The sequence below is a fragment of the Pelodiscus sinensis genome, chromosome 5 (genome assembly GCF_052426305.1).
Source record: "Pelodiscus sinensis isolate ZL-2025 chromosome 5, ASM5242630v1, whole genome shotgun sequence".
Taxonomy (NCBI): Eukaryota; Metazoa; Chordata; order Testudines; family Trionychidae; genus Pelodiscus; species Pelodiscus sinensis.
In genome coordinates this window covers 12,019,328-12,042,842 of record NC_143056.1, presented here as the reverse complement: position 1 = coordinate 12,042,842, position 23,515 = coordinate 12,019,328, and the positions used below count along the sequence as shown (strand labels likewise).

At 45.8% G+C, this 23,515-nt stretch overlaps 1 protein-coding gene across 2 annotated transcripts in view; it reads right to left on the bottom strand.

The window, feature by feature from the left end:
• Nucleotides 1-20,962, bottom strand: part of DAAM1 (dishevelled associated activator of morphogenesis 1) — a 196,050-nt gene extending 175,088 nt beyond the window's left edge. For both annotated transcript variants that reach the window (XM_075926322.2, XM_075926324.2), the window contains exon 1: nucleotides 20,821-20,962. The gene's annotated coding sequence lies outside the window, so the exon portion shown is untranslated. The remainder of the gene's footprint in view (nucleotides 1-20,820) is intronic.
• Between the last annotated feature and the right edge of the window lie 2,553 nt (nucleotides 20,963-23,515).

Sequence of the window (23,515 nt, the reverse complement as noted above, 5' to 3'; positions counted from 1 at the left end):
TTTTTTTTTTTTTTAAAACACAGGCACAAGTTTTGCTCCTTCAGAGCCTGTTGCAGGATCAGGCACTATGTTTGCTGTTCTCCATCCCCTTAGACTGGCAGTTATTGGGTAAGAGAAGGCAGGGTAGTTAAAAGGTAAAAGGGGAAATTAAATGTAAGTATACCATTTCTTTCCCAACAGCTGCTCAATAAATAGACCATTAGCATTTACTTCCTTTTATTCAGGAAATACATTCAACCCTTAAAAGATCTACTAAAAGATGGAGAGAATGAGTTTCCCTATATGAACTCTTTTGCTGTAGTTTGATGTCTGCACCACAGTCTCTTGGTTTTAAAATATTTGGGGGAAAAGGAAGGATTTTCTAGCCTGACAGTCTGGTTAGACTTTAGCTATTATTGCTTTTGCATCCCAACATAACCTTATTAGCACATTTTCAGACATCAGTTTCCCTCATAAACCTAGAGCTAGAACTCCAAGCTGTTATAGATTGACCCGTCTGCTTCTGTCAGAGCAAACCCTCAGGCCCAGACTGACTGCATTCTGAACTTGGGTTGGTACAAGGCAGAAAAAAAACAAAAACTAAACAAAACAAAACCATGGCTCTTAGCCATCAGTCGCTTTTCTGATGCGGGGCTCACTCCTTCCATAGTCAGTGTGAAGTTAGCCAACTACAGTTTGGACTGGCAATAGTTTGAATCTAAATAGCCCCAGCCTATTGGGCATATTTGTTGGGGGGAGGGTTTAATGGTGGTGGCTGTGGAGGTAATCAAACAGAAGTTGAAGGGGTTTGCGCCCCGCCCACCATACTGAAGTTTTTAATCCATGCTTCCCCAGGAATTCCTCTACCATTGCCCAAATCTGACAGGTTGACCCTCCCCAATTAAGAGAGATGAGGAGTGTTCTTCTCCTGACCTGGGCAGGTTGAGTGGGAAAATATTTGCATCTAGCAAAAGGTCTGGTAAACACTGGTTAGGCAGCCAGTGTCAATTACACCTCAGCCCGCGATTTCTTCCTTGTGGCTTGTTTGCACTCAGGTAACTCAGACACAGCAAATGTTTGGGGTATTAGATTTTTTTTTTCCTGTGTAAAAAAGTGTCTCCCCTGGCCATGACAACCGTGTCATATCACCTCGCAGCTGGCAATAGCAGGAAAGTCTGGGAAAGGATGCAAGCTCCTACCCCCGGGGTACATAAAAACACTGGTGTGCTCAGCTACAGAGTATTTTTACCTCTTGCCAATGTTGAACACCTTTGATTTTCAGTCACAGACTTCACAAGACAAAGTCGCTAACAGAGCCAGGGGAAGCGTGGGCTGACTTACCCAGACAGCCACTCAAATCACCGAAATATTATCTGGCCATCTGCCACATCCATTCTGAAACACAGTAAGATCTCAGTAAAGACAGTCACTCACTTTGCATTTGTTAGCAGAAGGCGTTTGAGTAAATAAACATGTCTGTTATAGAAATGCGCTGATTGCACTTGAGTTGTTCCCCCATAGGTGTACTACTCAAATATCACAGTGCGCAGAACAAAACATGGACTGAAGTCAATAAGACTACAGGCATGCTTAAAGTTGTCTTTAAAGTGCTACATAGTCCTGTTTTTTGTTCATGCTGAACTGGGGCCTGAAAGCCTCCCTAATTAGCTGGAAACTCTCAAATCTTTAAATCCGTGTCTTCATATCTTCTACCTGGCTTTTATATCTTTAAAAAGGCCAAGTAATTTAAGAGCAGAAATTCCAATGTTCTAGAATAGGAGTGGGCAATAATTTTTAATGGGGGGCCATTCCAAGAATTTGGTAAGTGGTCAAGGGCTGCACTCTTCTATGATATTAATGGAGGAGATGTGGGGTCAGGGATGGAGATTGGGTGCAGAAGGGAGCTTGAGGTAAGGGATTAGAGTGCAGGGGAGAGCGTGCAGTCTCGGAGGGAGTTTGGGTGAAGGAGGCGGTTGCGACCTGAGGGACTGGACTGGGATGTATGGGTTTGGGTTGTGACCTGGAACAGGATAGGGTTGTGTCCTGGGGTGCAGGTGTTTGGGTTGTGACTCAGGGCAGGGAACTGGGGTTCCAGAGGCAGGCTCTGGCCAGCAGTCATACCTGGATGACGCCTGGCCAACAGCCCAACATGTTTCTCTGGCAGCAGGGCCATGTACGTGTGTGACTAACTATAAGCCAGAGGGGAAGGGACGTGGTGCTTTGTGGCTGCTGCCTGTTATTCAAGCTGGGGGTGGAGGCAGTGCCTAAAGCCTCCTCCCCCACCCCCCGGGTTCACAGTTTTGAAAGAGAAATGGCCCAGCATCCGCTTTTTGGCATGCGCGTGGGGAGAGGCAAGCAAGGAGCCTGCCTGGGTCCACCCTCTCTGGGGCACCTGGTGCTGGCCACTGTCGGTAGACAGGATACTGGGCTAGATGGACCTTTGGTCTGACCCAGTACGGCCGTTCTTCTGTTATGTTCTGGGGCTCCCTGCTGCATCTGCAGGCTGGATCCAGTGGCTTGGCAGGCCAGATCTGACCTGTGGGCCATATTTTGCCCAGGCCTATTCTTGAAGCAGCAGGTGGATGGAGAAGTGACCCACAGAGAATAAAGACACACAGTGAGGTCGGATTTCTTTGGTAAATCTACAACATCTTATCTACTGTTAAGTCAGTGCAACGGTGGTTCTTTCTTTTGTGTTTTACAATAGAGGCACGCACTACTATATGACCTAGCGGCCAACGAAATGAGCAATATCTCAAACCTAGCATTTGATCTACCACATACAAACAGTGGCGGCACATCAATACAGGAGACCTAGGTGATTACCTAGGGCGCCAAGAAAAACAGCCGCTGAGGGCTTTGGAGGAGAGGGCACCGATCACGTGTCTCACTGAGGGCGCCAGTTGCCAGCAGCATGCCTAGGGCCGCTCCTATGTACAAAACATGCTGATGCTTGAGACAATACTTCATTGAGCGTCACAGTGAAGTGTTTGCATTATACATGTTCACTATGTGAGACTAAGCCACATCCCTTTATAAATGAGCACCACACAGATTACGCAAAATGCAAGATGATCAGATGGTATTTATCAGTTCTTCATTTTAAATAGAGGTAGTTATAAGCCATCTTATATCCCTCCTTTTATCTGGGTAGATAAGAAAAAGATGCATGGGATTAATGCAATAGATAATGTGATGATCTTTCAGGCTGTTTCTGTACCATCAGCCTCTAAGTTCATCAAATAAATGTCACCCTTTTAAAAATTAAAAAAAAAAAAAAACAAAAAAACATCACATATGGGGTCCACTAGTTTTCCAGTTTACCTAGATTAAAAGCCATACAGTTTTACAATCCTACATCATGACCTAGCAATATTTATTTAGGGAAAAATACATGTCAGAAACTTCAGAAAGCAGTATAAAATACATCTTAATTTTAATTGTAAAAATTATCCCAGAACTAGATTCTGCTGGTGTAGATGGAGCACACATCTGGGGGGTACTCTTACAGATAGCTTGTGTTTGGATTCCCCACCCGCACCCCAATCAAAGCTATTACACACAATAATCAGCACTGTACAAGCAAACCGTTCTATTAGCCGATAAAAAAAACTGAATAGTTTTCACCCCACACTTTTTGGACCAAGATTTTCAGAAGTGACCAGCAATCTAACTCTACCTAAAAGTACCTCCATGGGTCCTTATTTTTCAGCACCTTCTGACAGGAAAAAAAGAGCTTCCTTTAAAAAGGTACTTCAAGCTAGGCACTCACACACAAAAAATTGCTAGACAATTTTGAAAATCCTGGCCTCGCTGTTTGGCATTTTAGAATTATAGTCATACACTAAAAAGTCTCTCAACTGGATGGCTGCATTAACCAAGTCCACCAAAATCATTTGGGAGACTCATTTTATATAGAGGGGCTTTGGTAAGCTCCTATGTCTGTGGTACTATAATTAGTTTTTGCACACATGTAACTACAGATATTTAATCCTAGATGTCAAGAAATTGAGCTAAAAAAAGAAACAAGCTTATGCATCTATGAAACCCGCATCACAGCTAAATGCTTTAAATGCTTGTATCTTTATCCAGTACACAGTCTACACCATCAGCTATTTTAATCCCTCTATTAGTGGATGTTAACACTCCAGTTGGATAAAGACATTTGACAAAAATCTCATTTCGAGATCAGGACATACTTAATTGGTTTTTAACCAGACCTACACAAAGATGGGTTATTCTACAAATACAGTTGTTAATCTGCCCATTATACTCTGTAAGCTCCAAGAGAAGAAGAAAGAAGATGCTAGAAGGAATGTAATATTTCAGGAGCACATTTTGTGTTCTTAAAATGAGTAACAAGTTACCAGATAGCGAATTAGGAGCAAGAAATTCTGCATGAGCTCGTTTTAAACATGTGCGCGCACCGTCAAAAAGCAGATGGGCTAGAAAAGAAAACCCCTTCAGTCTCTGTTTCACTTTGAAACACACTACACCTCATGAACAGCTATTTCAGTTTCTTCAAACAATAGCTAATGAGAACTCTTTAAAGTTAAATATTCATGAGAATTCATTGTCCATCCTTTTCACTGCACATTGACTGTACAATGGAATATTGTGTATCTAGTTGAGGAAATGTCAAACAGATGAGACCTGGAAAATATGGGTCCGCTTCCCCTCCTGTGAGCCTTTAGGTCAGGTTCGACAGGACTGGGTTCAAGACTAATGGAAAAAGAATCCCATTGATTCTGACAGGCTTTGTTTAGATCAGGGCCGTAAGTGCTCCCTGCCTTAGGACTTTGCAGTACTAAGAAGCTAAAGTCATCAGTGACCATAAACACAATGAGCAGTCCTGTGGCACCTTAGAGACTAACAAAAATATGTAGCATCATAAGCTTTCGTGGGTAAAACCCAGATCAAGTGGGTTTTACCCACGAGAGCTCATGACACTATATATTTTTGTTAGTCTCTAAAGAAGGGTGGGAAATAATTTTTGAAGTGGGGGCCACTTCACAAATTTCTGAAGTGGCCCCAGGACACCGCGGAAGGGGTGGGGCCAGGACATTTCCCATGCTCCCCCTCCCACAGACCCTGATTGGCCTGGGGGTGGGGAAGCGTATGAAGTCTTTGCCCCTCACCCTGCAGGTACCTAGAGAGAAGCTGTTCAGGACCTGGGGGTGTGGGAGCACACAAAGTCTCTTGCTCCCTGTCCCTGCCCCGCAAGGGGCACACAGCCCTAGAGTGAACTGCCAGCTGTTAAAAAAAAAAGAGCTGGAGGTTTCCTCTGGTGCCGCACATCCCTGGTGGGGGAAAGCGACTTTGTGCACTCCCCCATCCCCAGATCTCGATCAGCCTGGGGGTGGAGGGAGTGGCATGGTGGCCGCGAGCCAGATCAATCAGCTTGGTGGGCTAGATCCAGCCTGCATAGGCTCTCTGGCCCACCCCTGCTCTCAGGTGTCACAGGACTACTCCTTGTTTTTAAAGTTAGACAGACATGGCTACTCCTCAGTGACCATAAGGTGCTGCTATGGTACAGATGGAACATGCTGCTACAGTGCTAATATGCCACATATAGACTCCAGGGAGCTGGGGTTCTCTCTCCTGGGAGGCAAATGCTCCTAGTTTTTATATAAGTATTGTTTTTATTATAAAAATGTCTTCCACACAGACTGGCGAGTTTACTACCAGCTCCTCCAGCATCCACACCCACCCACATACATTACTGTATAATAATCTAAGAACATGAAAGCCATCCTCCTAACTGCCTATTATAAATTATACAATAGGAAATTACAGGGCTTAACAGCAGCAAAGATGCAGATATGCAGAAATGGGTTTTCTTTGATGATGACGACCTCCCTTTACTTGTGAAAGAGACTAGCATCATTGGGTATGTCTACATCAACACCGCACACATGCACAAAAACCACATCTCAGAGCTAGGGGTCAAGTGACTTGGGCTTGTGGTTTACAAGCTGTAGTATAATGTTTGAGGTCAGTGACCCACCCCCCTTGCACAGTTCTCAGGGTTCAATGGGAAGCTAGCAGGGCCAGGTACAGCACATGGGGTTGTCAAACATTTTCTGTTGAAACCATTTGATAGGAAATTGGGGTGTCAATTGAGTTTACATGACTCAAAATCCAAAAATAAGTGTTTTCTGCTGAAGTTCTTTGATTGTGTGTGTTAAAGTCAAAATGTGAAAACTGAAATATTCTGATTCAGATGTGCCACCATGCTGCCTTATGGGAGTTGTAGTTCGATTGCTTGGTATTCCCATTCCCCTTTGTTCGTTAGAGTCCTGAGCTGTATGGCCAACACCATTATGCACCATCTTGCCTCACCAAGATGGCAGACCATGCACAACACAATCCAATCTATGACCCAGACAGAATGGGGGCATAAGACAACTGACCCACAACTCCCTTAAGGCATTGCAGCAGCACTTCCAAATCAAACTGCTGTGGTTTTCAGTTGAAATTTTTCAGTTTTTCATTAAAAAAACTAAAAAAAAAAAAAAATCAACATTTTCTTTAGAGAAAGAAAACCACCACCATTTTCCAACCAGCTCTATACAGAATACCTCATGAGCATTGAGGTAGCATACATACCAACTTTGGCAAATCACTTAAGAAATATATTAGCTTCTAGTTAATGTAGTATTAGAGAAGAATCATAACAGAGAAAGTACAGGTTGAACCGCTCTACACCAGCACCATGTATGGTTCACGTGATTTTAGTTAATTGGATGCCCAATTATCATGGGTGTGGCCAAGTTTCCTGCAGTCCCATAAAGTTTGTTTACAGCCCTGGCTCTCAGTGTTCTGTGCTGTTATTTAGACCTAATTTATCCCTACATGCCTTCCAAGACTCTAGTAAGCAGTGGAAGTGTCAGTATTACTGCTAAGTAATATTGATCTCCTGTGGTCCAGCAAATACTTTGGTTCAGCACTAGTCGGGACCCAAGGGTGCTGGACTAGAGAGGTTCAACCTGTACCATGATTTCCTAAATCCTCCCAGCATATGGAAGAGCCCTATGGAATTTAGTAGTGATTAAACTTGAGAGAATTCTACAGAAGCTCAAACTAGAGTTTAGAAAATGATCTCTTTTCTATAAGATTTTTCAGTCACTATAAAATTGTATAGCAAGGATAGAATTCCTATCCCTTTATTATTATTATTTATTATTAGAGAAGGGCTTTTTCCCCTTCAAAAACAATCAAAACATTATTTTCTACAGGATTCTCACAGGGACGTGTGTTATTTTAAAAGACATCCCATTTCCTTCAATGAAATTATAGGTTTTATTAAATTCAAAGATTATATCATTTGATTCTCGGTATATAGCTTTTTTTGCCATTTTGAACAATTACAGTTTTGCTTCATTCGTGGATTAAGGAATGTTTACATATTTCTAATGGAAAAATAGCATTTAGACCAATGTAAACTTGAGAAAGCTATGAATATTAAAAATGGTTTCTAACTATGGAGTAAACAGACCACACACATTACAGTATTTAATGTGCTATAAAAATATTCCTTTTTTGGTCATATACAATTAGTTGAGTTTTTGACAGTTTCATAGCCACAGTTATGTCAGGTGCAATTTGCCAGGCAATCTTCACAGAAAATAACTGGAGATCAAAAAATGTAATATAATAACCAGAAGCTTCAACCTTCTACAAAATATCTTGATATATTTCAAGACAAAGAAGAAGGCATATGGACTAATGCCTGCAATCGAGAACAGGTTTGGTTTTAAAACTAAGCACTTGCATACGTTGGTGTCTAGCAAGCAAATCAGTTACGCAAGTTATTTTACCAGGATACACATTTGAAATACCACCTCTGTAAACAAGGTTGTTCTGGAGGCACTAGGGATTAGTATAGTCAAACAGTTCTTCATGTAATTTACCACTGTGCCCAGGAGCAGACTTGCAACTTCAGCATCTCTCCTTCAGGATATTCATGTGAAACAGTCACTAGCAATCCCCCAAATTCAGACCATTTTTACTCTAGAGTCTCAAGGTTAAGTAGTTGTATGAGCAACATGCACTCATCCTGTAACTCAATAATGCATTTAAAGTGCAGTAATGAGCCACAGACTGAAATGCTGTGGATCAGGCTCAAGATACAGCCACAGCGTTTAGCCGGATACCCCAATGCAAGGTAACATGGTAGCAAACTGTGCCTCTGTGTGGCATGCTACACAAGAGTATTTTGCCCACCTTTAGTCCTAGCACTTGTTACTTATTTTCAGATTAGGGATATAAAAGAAAACGTTTAAAAAGTAACCGTGTACCCATTAAAAAAAAAAAACGTAGTTATACAACTACAGAGCCCGCAGTGGAGCCGGCTCTCCGAGAGAAGGGGTGGGTGGTAGCCAGAGGCAGTGCCAGCTACCACTGGCCCCCCAGCTTATGCGCACCGGCCGGCTCCTGGGTGCCAGCCCCCCTCGCAGAAGCAGCTCTCACTACACACTGCGGGCTCTGATAGTGCAGAGCTTACACACAGGACAGCAGCCTGCTCCCCGGGAGGGGGCCAGCAGCTGTGACTCAGTGCACACCGACAGAAGTGTTTAACCACAACTGATATGCTGATGCTTAACAATTAATCGTTAAACTCTTATATCCCTATTTCAGATTGACAGATTTTTTTTTTTAAGGCCAAAAGGAAGAAACAACTGAGACACTCTATTCTGGCCTTCCATAGATTACAAGACACAGACTTTCCCTGCATGAATTCCTGCTTAAAGCCCAATACCTACGCTCAACTTAGAGCACCAGTAGAAATGCATCCAAATCATGGCTGAAAAATGTCCCTCCTCCACAGAAGCATGGCCAGGAGTCAAGTATTTGCATTCACAGGGCTTATATTAAGGTGGGCCTGAAAAGGAGTCTCAAATTTTCCAGGACACATTTGCCCCTCACATAAATCTGCATTCATCCCAGATCAGGTGATAACACTGTACCGACCAAAGAGCAAAAGCAGCAAACACAAAGGAATGTTAATATGAGGGGTCCTGGCGGTCATGGAATGGAAGTCTTTAAACTAAGAGATTTACAGCCACTTACGTACACACAAGCATCCTTGAGGGAAACAGCTGCACCTCCCCTGCTTATGGCAGAGATGTTTCATAGGGTCATGGAAGAGTTTCCAGCTCCTTTAAGTCCCACCCTTTTACAGGCAGATAGGGAGGGTCAAACAAGACAAGCCTGTTCAGACAGCCTTCTAGCCAGACAAGTGAATTACTCCACAGTCCCTGAGTGCATCACTAAACCCTTTCGGGTTCCTAATGTTTGCAAAGAAAGAAAGACGCTAGATAACAGCTACAGAACAGCAACAAGTTAGATGGCAGAGACACCATGGTGGAAGGTAGCACCTCCCAAAGGTGTTAACACCAGACAGGATCAACGTTGCAAGTAGCCATCCATTCAAAATTCAGGACTACTTTGGCAGCTGTGCCTACAAAGCTACATGCCAGTGGGCCAAGCAGCTCAAAACCGCCTTTCCACCTTGACTTCCCAGTCCGGAGGCTGACTGGGAGCCATGCTGGTCTCTTGCAGCCTAATGGGTACTCTAATTGATGCCAGTTTGTAATAAACAACCTAGGCACAATTTTTTCAGAAGATCACCAATGCTCTGGGCTCCTGCTATCAGCAATTCCATCTTCCCTCCTCCTGCCCCCACCCGAGCTAGCTAAGCAATTTATATTTCCAGAAAAAATTGTCACTGATTTTCATTCTGACTCTCTTGCACTTCCATGGCAAGTTACGCCTCCATGTGAGGGCTAGTTCTCATCTTCCCATTACAGGTAGCTTTAACAAGAGGTAGGGCATGTAAGGAGTATAGGATATTGAGTGGTGTTCCCTGTAAGCTGTGTGCTTGTGCAGCCGCTCAGGAGAGATTCAAATGCCGCCCAGCTAATGAGCAGAGCCCACAGCTATGTTTGCTTCTACTGGTGGTGCACATTTGCACACACTTCAGCGCATATATTTATTCGACATAGATGGAAAATATGAGATGAAACATTGGTAGTGAGAGCCGATGGCAGGAGCCCAGAACAAGCTATGGAGGGCATCAGAGCAGCTCTTGCCCTTTATAGCCTTCAGCACACTGTCCAAACATTGCATAATAATAAAGGCTGACTGCTGTTGCATGGTGGGAAACTTTGAAAACCATCCTACCGCACAAGCAGTTCAGTGTGCCCTATATTCACCCGCCTTCTTCCTGCTGTGGTTTACTACCGACCTCTAGCCTCAGTCCAATCCGTTGCTACAGAGATGATTATGTTGTCACTGTCATATGTAAATAGCAGGTAAAAAATAAGCAGAAGCAGGAAATGATCTCAGAAGAGCTTGTTTATGGAAAGCAACATTTGCATGAAGAACAGGCAGGCACAGAAAATAACTAAGTATAGCAGAGAAGCAGGCTATGAGTATGTGTACATGACAATAGACATTCAAGGCTGGACCATGTCAGCTGGCTTGGGCTCTCAGGGCTTAGTTTAAAGAGCTGTTCAATTGAGGTACAGATGCTTGGGCTTAGATCCTGGGCTCTCAGATCCCATAAGGTGGAAGGAGGGTCCCAGAACTTGGGCTCTTGAGCCTGAACATCTACAGCACAATTAAGGGGGCCCCTTAGCCAGGGATTTTGTGAACCATCAAGTAGCTAGATGCGCAGTTAGATACTGTATTGCCTTCTACATTCCTTTTGATAAGCAAGACACGATGCCACTTGCCTGACAAGGCAAATTACTCTTAAATAATTTGTAAGGCTTTGTTTGTGCACTGGAGCTCAGTTTCCCCTGGAGTGGAATTTTCCCAGTAGGATGCCTTTTAAGAGCTGTTGGTGGTAGAAGTGTGCTGAGAAATACTTCAAGGAGGAAGATGCCATTTCTTCCAAAAGGACAGCGAGAAGAGCCTGTAATGAATGGTGTTAGCCTCGCTAGGAGAGCACCCATTCCCAGCAAAAAGGGGAACTACTGTGGCTTGTAAAAAACTCTGAGTAGGGGGCAGAGGAAGGGTTCAGAAAAGAGCTACAAAAATGAACTGAGATCTAGGAAACCTGCCATATAGGGAGCCTTGAGCTGTTCCATCCATCTAGTTTATCAAGAAGCTTAAGAGGTAACTTGACCACTGTCTGTAAGTGGGGAGGCCTCTCCAACAAGAGAGGCCTCCTTGATTACACACATACAAAGGCATAACAAGACGTAGAGGCTAGCAACCAAAAGCAGATTAATCTCTAGCTCCAATTTAACATTTAATCAGTGGAAGAGCTTATCGGGGGATGTGGTGGGTTTGCCATCACTGCAACTCTTCCTATCAAGACAGGGTGCCTTTGTGAATGAAGCACTCTAGCTCCACCAAGATATGAACTTGATGCAAGGACTACTGGGAGGAACCACTTGGCCTGTTTTATACAGGGGGTCAGGCTAATTGATCACGATGATCCCTTCTGGCCTTCAAGTCTGTTTCAGTTTCAGTATCCTAAAATCTTCCGCTGGTTGGTGTTTAAGATAGACTCTTGCATTTCCAAGCACTGTCCTTCTGTTCAGCACCTGGCTGCATTAACTGCCTTGGACTGTAAGGGGGTGTGCTCATTAGCCTAGGCTGCCCATCACTGACTAAAGAACATAATGCAAGCTTTTCTCTGTTGCCACGAGGGCTAGAAGTTTCATTTTTAAAGGAAAGCTGAAATTCTCACAATCACAAGACTCCAGACCCTGGAACTGAAAAAAAAAATACTAGACAACAAAATAATAAGTAGGCATCACTTAAAGTCTCTCCCCGGACGAAAATCCTTAGGGAAGGGCAAGAGGGAAAACGTAGCTGTTACCTACTGTCCACCCAACTCTTCCCCATCAGCCTTCCAGTCCCATTTAGTCTCCTGGCTGGCTGGCTCTCCTCTGTCTTCCACATGCATCTTCAGTGACTTTGATTCCATGCTAATGAGTTTTGACCTACCTGATCCTTAGCTGCAGTCTCTCACCCTCAGTTCTTCATTCAACTTTCCCACTTTAACAGAACTGTTCACTCAACTTGGTTATCCTCAGTTATGGTTCTCTTTCTTCCAGCATTTCCCCTTCACTGATCTCTATCTGAATCACCCGTCACCCCCACATCACACAGACTGTCTATCGAGGCCATTCTGGGACTTCCAGTCTACCTGCATTGAGGACTTGTCACTTGCCATCAGCCCTCTCCTTCCATTCTTCTGCCAGTCTGGTTGTTGACACTACCACATGCTTCACTCCTCCACTTCATTCTTGTGCCCCTCTTCCATGACAAGGTCCTGCCCAACCCTGTCATGGTTCACCCTCAAAATCCACTTTCTCCACTCCTGTTCATGCTCCACCGACCACCTCTAACAGAAATCCTGGGACCAGGCTAACTTCCTTCACCACCCGTTCATTCTCTCCAACCCCTTCGCCCTCCTGCTGCCATTTCCCTTGCGACATCGCTCTGCCTCTCTAATGTAATTGCACCCCAGATGCCTGTTCACCAGCTACAAGCTGCAGCTCATTCCTCAACAGTCTCTCCTCAGCTTTCTCCACCGCTCTCTCCAATTCCGTTCTCAATTTCTTCAAAGTGAAAACTGACAGGATTCAACCTGACCTTCCTCTGCCCCTCAGTGTGCCTTCCCTTCCCTCCTCCCTCACAGATACAGGGGTTCTGTCCATCACATCAATTACAAGCTGCTAGGTCAGGCAGGGCCCTGAAAGTGAAGACCATCAGCTCATTGACTTGTCAACCTGTCGGCTCCTGACGTCAATCATCGCACCCGCTTGTTACACTTCTAAACGCACACCTTTCTTCGACTGTCCCTTGTCCTGGAGCAGAGCTCCTCCATAAACACCCCCGAAGACCACTTCCTCCTCCTTCAAAAACCCTCCTCCTCTCTCCTTTGCTATGACAGCGTACAACAAAAGATGAGACAACTGTTAGTCTGCGGGTACAGAGGACTGCCTACCATGCTCATTGTTTCCTTGCACTTCCCTGCCATCCTGTCTTCATCCATCTGCTGTCTCTGTTTTGTATTTCAATTCTGAGCTCTTTGAAGGTAGGGAACAGACTGTTTTGTTCTCTTTGTACAGTGCTCACAGAAGGGGGAGGGGGTCTCTTCTAGATCAGTGATTTTTTAACCTGGGAATGTGGGGGGTCCACAAGCAGGTTTCAGGGGGGTCCACCAAGCAGGGTTAGTGTTAGACTCTCTGGGGCCCAGGGCAGAAAGCTCAAGCCTCTCTGCATGGGACTGAATAAAGGCCAGGGTCCTGAGCCCTGCTACCTAGGCTGAAGGTGCAGAAACCTGAACTAAGCTTCACAGCACACCCTGTGGCATGAGGCCTGGTCAGGTGCCCTACTTCCTACCCCTACATGCTGCCCACCCTGGCTTTTATATGCAGAATACTAGTTGTGACACAGGTGGGCTGTGGAGTTATGGCATGTCAGGGGGGCCTCAGAAAAAAGAGTTGACAACCCTTGTTCTAGGCTCGGTCTGGGGCTCAGATATTTGTGTGGGAAATACAGATCCCACCACCAGTCCTCAGTGAAGGTGAGCAACCTCCAGCCCACTTTGCCTCCCACCTCTTCCCAGTTTGGCTTTCCTTGTTAGCAAAAAGCATGCTCTGCAAATTGCAACCTCACATACCAAGGAGGGGTGGGAGAGCAAATCAAGCCCAACTGTTTTGTAATCTGCTCAGTAGGACTCCTTATTATGTTGGAATGTTGACGATAGAGCAACTGGAGGAGGAACTAATGAAATTGTTTAACATCAAGCCAATACACACTTAACTGCTTTACAAACATACTAATTAATCCTCACAATCCCCCCCAGGACTATTATCTAAATCAGTGTTTCCCAATTTTATTTGCCCACTGAACAAACCCTTTAAACTCAGAAGAAATTCAACGAACCCCTACAGCCAAATCTGTCAAGAAAAAAAACCCCAAAACAAAAGACAAACCAAAAAACCCACCAGGAAGACTTGCGGGCTTTGGAAACGCGGAGTGGCAGCGGGGGAGAGGAAGTGTCTGAAATCCAGTGGGAAACTAGGGAAGGAGCCGGCACCTCTGTCTCTTTAAGGAGGGGGAGTGAAGAGTTCTTGCGGAACCCTTCCTTTCGCTTTGCGGAACCCTGGGGTTCCGCGGAGCACCAATTGGGAAACACTAATCTAAATTATACTTCGCCAAAAGGCCTAGAAGGGACTGACAGGGAAACCAAAGCAGCAAGTTTAAGTGTCTTGTCCAAAGTCGCAGAGGAATCAGTATCAGAACTGGGAACCTTGAGCATTCTTCTCTTTGTCTTCAGTCCCAGAATTAAGTCACACCTCTTTCTACAGCCTATCGCTTAGGGTGTGTCTACACTGCAGGGCTTAGCTCAATTTGCGCAGCTTATTTTGATTTCTGTCAATTGCATATCGTATTTCGAAATACCTTATTTCGAAATAGGGAGCGTCTACACAGCACTCATTTTGAATCCGAGCACTCTTCCTCCGACTTCCCTGATTCCTCATACAATGAAGGCTACAGGAGTCAGAGTAAGAAGTCCTCCAGCTTGACAATATTTTGACACTATTTCGAAATAACTGTGCCTACTGTGTAGACACAGACTAGTTATTTCAGAACAGTGCTAGTTATATTGAAATAGTGTTGCAGTGTAGATGTACCCTTATTGTTACAAAAGTGCAACCACATACACGTTATCTTTTTAAAAATGCAATAAGGGAATTACATGCCAGATTTTTAGTATTACAAGAGGACAGATTTTTTTTTTAAAGTTGCAATTTAAAAAAATCTGCAGTACATTTTTAACACTATACTTAACTCTGATTAAGTCACATTCAATTACAGAAGAGGAAACATGCCCTACTTAACATGGCACTAAGAGTTGATTCATGATCAGCTGCAACTTTTGGAAACATTTTCAGAGAGATAGCTGAGTTTGTCTGTAACTCAAAATTGTTAAAAATATAAATAGTCCTGCAGCACCTTAAAGACTAACAAAAAATGTAGGTGGTATCATGAGCTTTGTGCCCACAAAGGCTCATGATACCATCTATATTTTTTGTTAGGTGCTAAGGTACTGCAGGACAATTTGTTGTTTTTTTAAACTTTTGGAAAAGTTAGTTTAATTATGAAAGTCAAGCCAGAAACCGAAGTGTCCAACAAGATCCTTGTTTGTGAAAGAAGGCTGTAGAAAACTTGTCAAGCAGGCTTCAGAAATTGCCCAAGATGACAGCTGGGAGCCTTGACGTTAGCTGCTGGTAGCACATAAAAGAATTAAACCCACGAATACTTGAAGCGTTGCTGGAAAGCACATTCCAACATTTCAAGTCAGCCCAGAGCTCTCTTGAAAGATAGGAAGACTGACAATTTATATTTTAAACACTGAAGAAAAATAGGATGGGATAACCATGCTAACCATTTAAGTGTATATTTGAACACACGTTATGGAAGAAGCCTTAACATAATGGACTTAGTAAGTTAAAAGCATGGTAGACATGGGGAACTTATAGAAAGCCATATGCACATCAGCAGAAGGGGTTATAAGAGGGGTGGGCAATAATTTTCACAGGGTGCCACTTAATGAATTTTGGTACATGGTTATGGGCCAGCTCCTCCCCAGAAGGGGAGGGGCGTCGGGCAGAGAAGATGGGATTTGGGGATTAGGCTCCCCCCAGAGCTTTGAGAGCCAGAGGCTTTGAATTAAACACACAGCAGAGGGCTCAGGGGTCCCGACTTTGCCACTATCGTGTTGCCTGGCAGCTGCCTGGAATTACTGTGGCTATTTAAAGGGCTCACGGCTCTGACCCCTGCCAGGGTAGTACCACCGGGAGCCATTTTAATAGGATCCTGCAACCTGAGCCAGCCTGGAAATTTGGTGGCACAGGTAGCAGATATAAATAGAAAGCCACCAGATGCAGTCTGCAGGCTGGATCAAAGTGTTAGGCAGGCCAGATCCGGGCCCCAGGCCGCATCTTGCCCAGCCCTAGGTTATAAACAACCCCTCAAACTCAAACCATTTATTAAAAACCAGCTATGAATCATTAATCCTTTAAATCCAGAACCTCACAAAAAGGCAATCTGGACCAACCCCCATAAAAAAAAAAAAAAAAAAAAAAAACCACATAATAATGTGGAGTCTTTATTCACTTCAAAGGCTTCCAACTTTAGGGTAAAATAATGTTTCTACTAAGAAGCCTAACAAGAGTTGCAGGTTTGTCAGGGAACAGAAGTTTAACTGCGCACTTTCTGCTCTGCCCTCCAACTCCCCCCCCCCCCACTTTTATGACGTTCCATACCCCTCTTTCCACTATCAGGTTCATGCTATCTCCCCCCCCCCCCCCCCCCAGCAGCTGACAGAGCATGTAAATGGCATGCAAGCCAGGAAGTGGTATGGGAGGAACCTAGACTGCAGGGGTTCTGCTCCTGACCAGCAGGTAAACAAAGACTTGCAAGAGGCAGAGTACTGAATATCATGGTACCTCCTGATTGTTTTCAGTAGGAGGATCTGGGAGGTGAATAGAAACAATGACAGCTCAGAAAGGAAACAAGCAAAGAGATAAACATAACCCAGTCAGACTTGCTGTCTCTTCCCCTGCCACCTTCCCATCTTCTAAGGGAGGGGCTGTCTAGAGCAGTGGGTTTTCAAACTTTTTTTTTCCTCCTGACCCAGTTGAAGAAAATTATTGGTACCCTCGACCCAACACAATTTGACTAGAGTGTGGGCTCCACAGTGGGGCTAAGGAGGAGAGGACTTTGGAGGAGGAGGGTCAGGGGTGATGCAGAAGGGGCTTACCTTAAGCAGCTCCCAGTTAGAAGGGGTGCTAAGGCAGCCTTCCTGCCTCTCCTGGCACCACACAAGCAGCCAGCAGCAGCAGGTCCTAGCCAATGGGAGTACTTGGGGCAGGCACAGAGCCATGTTCACATTATCTTCCTCGCCCCTCCCCCCCCCCGACTCCCACCCCAACTAGGAGCCAGGCCTGCTGCTGGTCACTTCTGGGATGCAGCGCAGTCTGTGGAGCCAGATAGCTGCCTTAGCACCCCCGCTGGTCACCTGACCCCCCTGACCCAGTGCCTGACATTCCACGACCCAGTATTGGGTCACAGCCTGTAGTTTGAAAATCACTGATCTAGAGTGCCACAGAAGCATTAGCAGTCAGTGAATTGAAAGAGGGCATCTTCCTGCTACAGTCCCTCATTCCCACTGGAAGCAAGAAGAAAACGAGCCTCAGATCAGTTTTAAAGTATCGAAGAATAAATGCTGTACTACCTTACCCCTACCCATCCTGTTTACTTCACTGGGGCCAGCACAGGGTCCAAGTTAGATACTAAAACTGGATGTATGCCTGGTTTGCAAAGGACCTCCTACAGTAACACAAGAGGAAGGGCTTGAGTCCATCGGCAAAAACCCAGGAGCTAAGTCCTGAGTGCTTTCAGCTGCCACTGAAGTCACACCTTAGAAGATCAAAGCCATAGTTAAATAATGAATAGAAAAGCTTAACATCCCTTGTACAATTTTGTCCCAGTAGAAGACAGCCAATTGCAAACAGAGCATACTCAGTGTAGGCACAATACCTACTCCTCTGAAATTGATTTAATCAAAACAAAAATATGGGAGATGGATGTTTGGCTTAAAAAAAAAAAAAAAAAAAAAAAAAAAGCAGACATAGTTCCGTCCTCTGATTGACAGGAAATTTGATCAGACTTTGGTAACAAATTGACATTGTGGGACTAATTTAATCCTCATGGAACTGACACATTCCATGCTTGCAGGAAGACAATTCACGTATCCCTTTAGCAGAGGCTCATTGTTATAAAGAAATGTAATTTGTAAGTTTCACTTGCAGAAAGTGGAAGGAGACATTTCTGGCTCACAACAGTACAATATGAAAAATCAGCATCAAGGGATATAGCATGCAGTATCAAAATGAATCTCTCGGGGATAAACTGGCAGAACAGGATAGCTCAGGCATCTGGATGGATCATGACTGGTTCAAGATTCGAGTTAGAAGATGTAACAACTATATATTTTTTTCTCCTCTTATGGGCAGTTAGGCCCAGTTATCATCATCTGGGTAATCCCCGCCAACATCTACCCCTCTTTTTTCTCTTCTCTGTGTAGTATCTAGCCAAACAAGGAGATTGAGATTTGTTTGAACCAATGAATCTTTAACATCTCCAGAAAACTTCTGGCATTTTAACATCACTAGGAGATATTCTGAAGGCTCAAACTGACAAAGCACAGGAGTGGGAAGACATTTCCTCTGGTACATTAAATTGTTAATATAATATTAGAGGGGAAGGGAGGAACAGAAGTTCCACTTTTTACCTTGTTATTTAAGTTTGACAACATTCCCTATTATAAAAGCTGTAATATACAGTATTGGAAGACCAGTATTTTTGGGAAAAGGCTACAACTCTTACATGTTCATCTTTGGACACTGAGTATGAAACCTTTACTTCATTTGGATCTTATAAGCATTTTTCAGAGGTGTGGGGTCTCCACACATTTAGCATCTTTCAGAGACAAAACATAAAAAAGCCAACAAAGGTCAGGCCCTCATTATCAAATTAGTCACTGAAACATGGGAGCATCCAAACTGAATGGACACCATTGAAAACTGCAAGCTTGAGTGACTACGCCGGGTCACAGATCAAATCTGTGACAGATCCCTGCTCACCAGTCTTATGTTCGAACCACAGAACCATTCTCTGACACTGCAAAAGCAGCGAGGAGTCCTGTGGCACCTTATAGACTAACAGCTTATGCTCCAACACTTCAGTTAGTCTATAAGGTGCCACAGGACTCCTCGCCGCTTTTGCAGATTCAGACTAACAGGGCTACCCCTCTGATATCTCTAACATTGGTGTGTTAAAACTGTTTGTAAACCCCTGGGGGGGGGAGGGAGGAAGGACCCTCTGTTTGTTCTGTTTCTACAACAACTACAATAATGTGGTTCTGCTCTATGACTGGGGCTTCTAGTGGTTATGGCAATACAAACAACAATAATTTTAGTATGTACTGTAATCCACCACACACCAACATAGTGTGGAGTTAGACTGTAAAAATCCTCAAGAAAGGGACCTTTTCTTCTTCATTTTGTAGAGTGACATGTAGTCTTCCTTATACTTGTCCTCATAACAATTACTCTGTTAGCAACAATATGCATCTCCAAGAAGGCCCCAACTACCAGCCAGACAACCAGAGACTTTGGAAAAGCACATGTGGAAAGCAAGTTTCTGAACTTGTGACTATACAAATCATATTTAAAAACCCACCACTCACACTCCTCTTGCCACACATCATCAGTGAGTGGATGCGATAGCAGGAGGCTAAACAAACACCCTGGGGGATACTGTGCATGCTCCCCACATGTCTGCTCAGATGCCATTAGAGAAACAGAGCGCCATGGCATCCTCACTGCCCACAAAGGAGCAACCAAGGGGAAATAGTAAGAAGAAAGAGAATCAGCCAGGCAATTGGTTCTCAGCGCACTGATGGAGACTGCTGTGTACTCCCTCCACCCCACCTCATCTCAACTCATGACATGTCCAAGTGCAACAATGGCACACACTGTCCTTCTCCCCACTTTCCTAGCTCCTGTTCTCTCCTCTCCCAGCTGTTCATTTTTACTCTCTGGTTCAGTGGCTTCTCTTCACCAGTCAGCAGAAGGCTGCCGGCTACAGGCAGGCAGGACACTGCTGGCTCCATAAGGGCCCCATCATAGATGCCCATGCAGTTTTGCCAAGGCCAGGACCTTTAAGTCCAAGGCTGCTTCACACGCAGGCCACAGCCTGTACAAAGGGGAGGCACATCCAAGTGCTCTGAGGTCCATTCCAGCCCACCCCTCACTTCCTCCCCACAGTGGGAAGTCTTCCCCTGGGTGAATGGGCAGAGCACTGGGCACACCCACGAGCCACACCCTCCCCAAAAGACAGAGCAGAGGAAATACTAGAGGCTCCAGAGGTAGGAGTCACCATAGCAACCTGATTCGTAGTGACCTCCCCCCCCCCAGACACACACCCCTTTGCTCTACCAGACAGTCTCCCGCAGCAGCTCGCTGGGTTTTCCTACAGCTCCTCAGCCCTGAGCCCAGGTGACTTTCCGCTCCCGGAGCAGAGGGCTCCGCGCCCCCCGGGTCACGGCTCATCTCCTGCCCCGACGAGCACCCAGGGGCGCGACCCCCTGGCCCGGGGAGCGGAAACCCAGCCGCAGTGTCAGTGTCACCCCCCCCCCCCCCCGGGGAAACCTCTGGCCTCTTCTCCGCCCAGCTGGCTCCCCGGGTGCAGCGGGCTGGGCCGTGCATTGCGGGGGGGGGGGGTCCTAGCGAGAGGCAGCCACAGCCCCCCCCCCCGACCTCCGTCCGCGCGGAGGTCACACCCCGGGGCCCCAGGCGCCCCGCTGCCACCCAGCGCCCGAGCTCGGACCCCCGCCAGCTCCTGCCGCCCAGGTGCAGCCCGCCCGCCCCTCCACTGCCCCTTAGCCGGCCAGGCGCGGGCCGCTGCTCCGGGGGAGGAGGCAGCGCCGGAGCCGCGGGGAGCGTCTCTCGCCGCCGCCCCCCTTTGTTAGCCGGCCGGAGCAGCCCCCGCCGCTCGCCCAGCCCGGTCCCGGCACGCCCGGCTTGCAAGGGCTGAAGCTCGCCGGAGCCTCCTTTGCCCGGCGCCTGCTATCAGCCATTTTCCGCGCGGACCCGCCGCTGTCCCACCCGCAGCGGCCGGTCCGGCGCTTCCCCGGGCTCGGAGCGGGAGCCCGGCTCGGCGCCCCACGCCCCGGGCTCGCCGAGCCCCGCCAGCCCCGGCGCTCCCCCGCCCTGCGCTGCCGCTGCCGCCCGCTCTTACCTGCGGAGCCCGGGCATCCTCAGCAGCCAGCGGCGGCGCCCTGCCTGCACCAGCAGCTGCTCGGTCCCTGCCTCCCGGGCGCTCGCCAGCCCGCAGGTGACATCATCCCCGCTTGGCCTGATAGGATACCAGGTGGGCCGGAGTGCGCATGCGATGGGCGGGGCGCCCCAGCGCCCGCTGGGAGTTGTAGTGCGGCGCCGCCTTGCCTTGGCCAGGGCCGCGCTCCAGCGGAGACTACACTTCCCAAGCGCCCTCTCCCCCCCCCCTTCCCCAGCCCCAGCTGGAATGCTTCCCCAGTGGGCACGCTGCGGAGAAGTGTGCCTGGCAGGGGGGCTGGGGCCGCTGCTGCAGTGGGGATGTCCCCTTTGTCATGCCGCAGCCCCTCCATAGGGTGGCCAGTTTTGGTTGGACGAATTCCTGGAGGTTTCGTCACATGCTCTAATCTCTAGTTAAAGATTTAATTCCTGGAGAGGCCAAGGGAAGCCTGGAAGGTTGGCAACTCATCCTCCGCCCCCCATCTGGCACAAATCTAGGGGAGAGTTTGCTGTGCACAGGGGGACATTACCCTATTGCTGTCCCCAGTCTTCCCCCTTCACATGCACCTAGCCAGCTGTGCCTTCTTGTTGCACAACAAATATCCCTGATTTTCCTCCAAATTACCGCTCCTTTTCTTCCACACACACTGCCCTCATTGACAGCATGCTGCTTCTGTTTGGCAGGGGCTGGAGAGGGCTACTCTGGAACCACTTGCTCTGTAGAGCGAGGATTTATACAAAAAAGTTCCCTGTCCAAGGCTTGGCAAACAATTGCGCCAGGGACAGATCAAAACGTGGTGAACACAGTTCACTGGGCTAATCAGCCACAATAACGGAGTCATTCACTAGAAATAACAGGGTGAAATCCACAGCCCCAGCAGTTTCTCATGCCAGAGACAGAGTTGTCAGCTGCTGTTGTAATAACTGCCTCCCTAATACCAGGCAACACTTCTTTGTTCAGTGCTCCTGCAGCTGGGCTTCTCTGTCTCCTCTAACTGCTAGAAACACCCCAGAAATTAGTATCACTTTTAACATGCATAATCCAGGAGACTAAAATTTTTCTCCTAAAAAAGCTGCATCACCCACTCCCCCAAAAAATCACCTGCACACAAATAACGTCAGACCCCTTTAACAAGCAATATTAAAACATTCTCAGAACAGCCATGTGCTTTTTGCATGGGAAACAGCCATGTGCTCTTTGCAGTCATGCTGGAAAGCCAGAATCTGCATTTAAAAATGTGCAGCCTCATTTCACAAATTGTATTCCTTATTGATGCATGTAGCGAATACACATTATATGTACAAATATTCAAAATATAATAAGTCATATGCACAAAGGCATAAACGTGCTAAGACCATTTTTAACCAGCACACAAGATATGGTACAACACCAGATTTATTATTTTTTATTTGTATTGCAGTAGTACCCAGAGTCCCTGTCGAAGGGCACAGCCTCATCTTGCTTGGCACCATTCTAATATGCAGTCAAAAGCCAATCACTGCACCAGAGGTCACAATTTAGGGCCCTGATCCTGCAAATACTTATGCATATATGTAACTTTATGCAGATGTGACGTGCCACTGCTTTTGGACCAGGGAGAGCTTAAGTTATGATTAAAGTGGATGGAACAATGGAAAGGAGGGGAAGGATGCATTAACAATAAAATCAGCCTAAAATCATACCTCAGGAGATCATAGTCCACCATCTCACCATGTTCAGTGGGGTAGCACTTTGTAGATGTCATGGCAAAGGTAGGTCTTAAGAAGGGATCTGAAGCAGGATTAGACAGCAACTTTATGGATCTTTCCAGGATTTTTTATTTTAATGAGGTCTGAGCCAGCAAGGGAAAACAAACAAAAAAACACCAAAATAAAATAAATCTGAGAATGAGTCCAATATTCCTTTTCACATGATAACATGGGATGTTCTATTAAACTGTGCTGTCAGCAGCATTGTGATGCAAGTTGTCATGTATACCCAAGATTAATACAGTACTTGAGCTACTTTTAATGTGACCCAAGAAAATTCTCCCAGCCTACACTATTCTCTGGTTGTCATTGTGTATTTTATAAATGATTCTTTTAAGAGATCCGACTTCAGTTAAGTGAGCACAGCAGTCCTGGACTGCTAGTATACAACTGGGACTCTAAAATAACCTCTTTGCACAAGATAAAGCTGTGGACAGTCGACCAGAGGATTAATTGTACATTTGGGAGCAAATTAAAATTCAATATAAAATTAATCATATGTAATATTTTTGTCTAAGAAAACACAAATTTGGGTGCAGGAGGCAAGTTTTCTTCCATCTTCTCAGTACACAAAAGGTACAAAAGGCAAGAAGAGAATATATCCATTAGGATTGTATTTCATACTCAACCAGATGCATAATATATACATCCACAGAGGTATGAGGAAGACCCAGTGACAACACAGTAAAAGAAAAAGGAGGAACGTCCTTATGGGAATTGACACGCACGGCATAGAACACAATGTAATATGAGAAGCACAGGTTGGAGTAAGTTATCCAGATTTTAACATTGTTCTCTTCTTTAGGACCAATATCTGCTTTCCATTCACACCCAAGACCCATAATGATATCACCAGAAGTACAATAATAGAGCTGTGGTCCATCTAATCTAGTCTCCTGTTTCCAGCACTA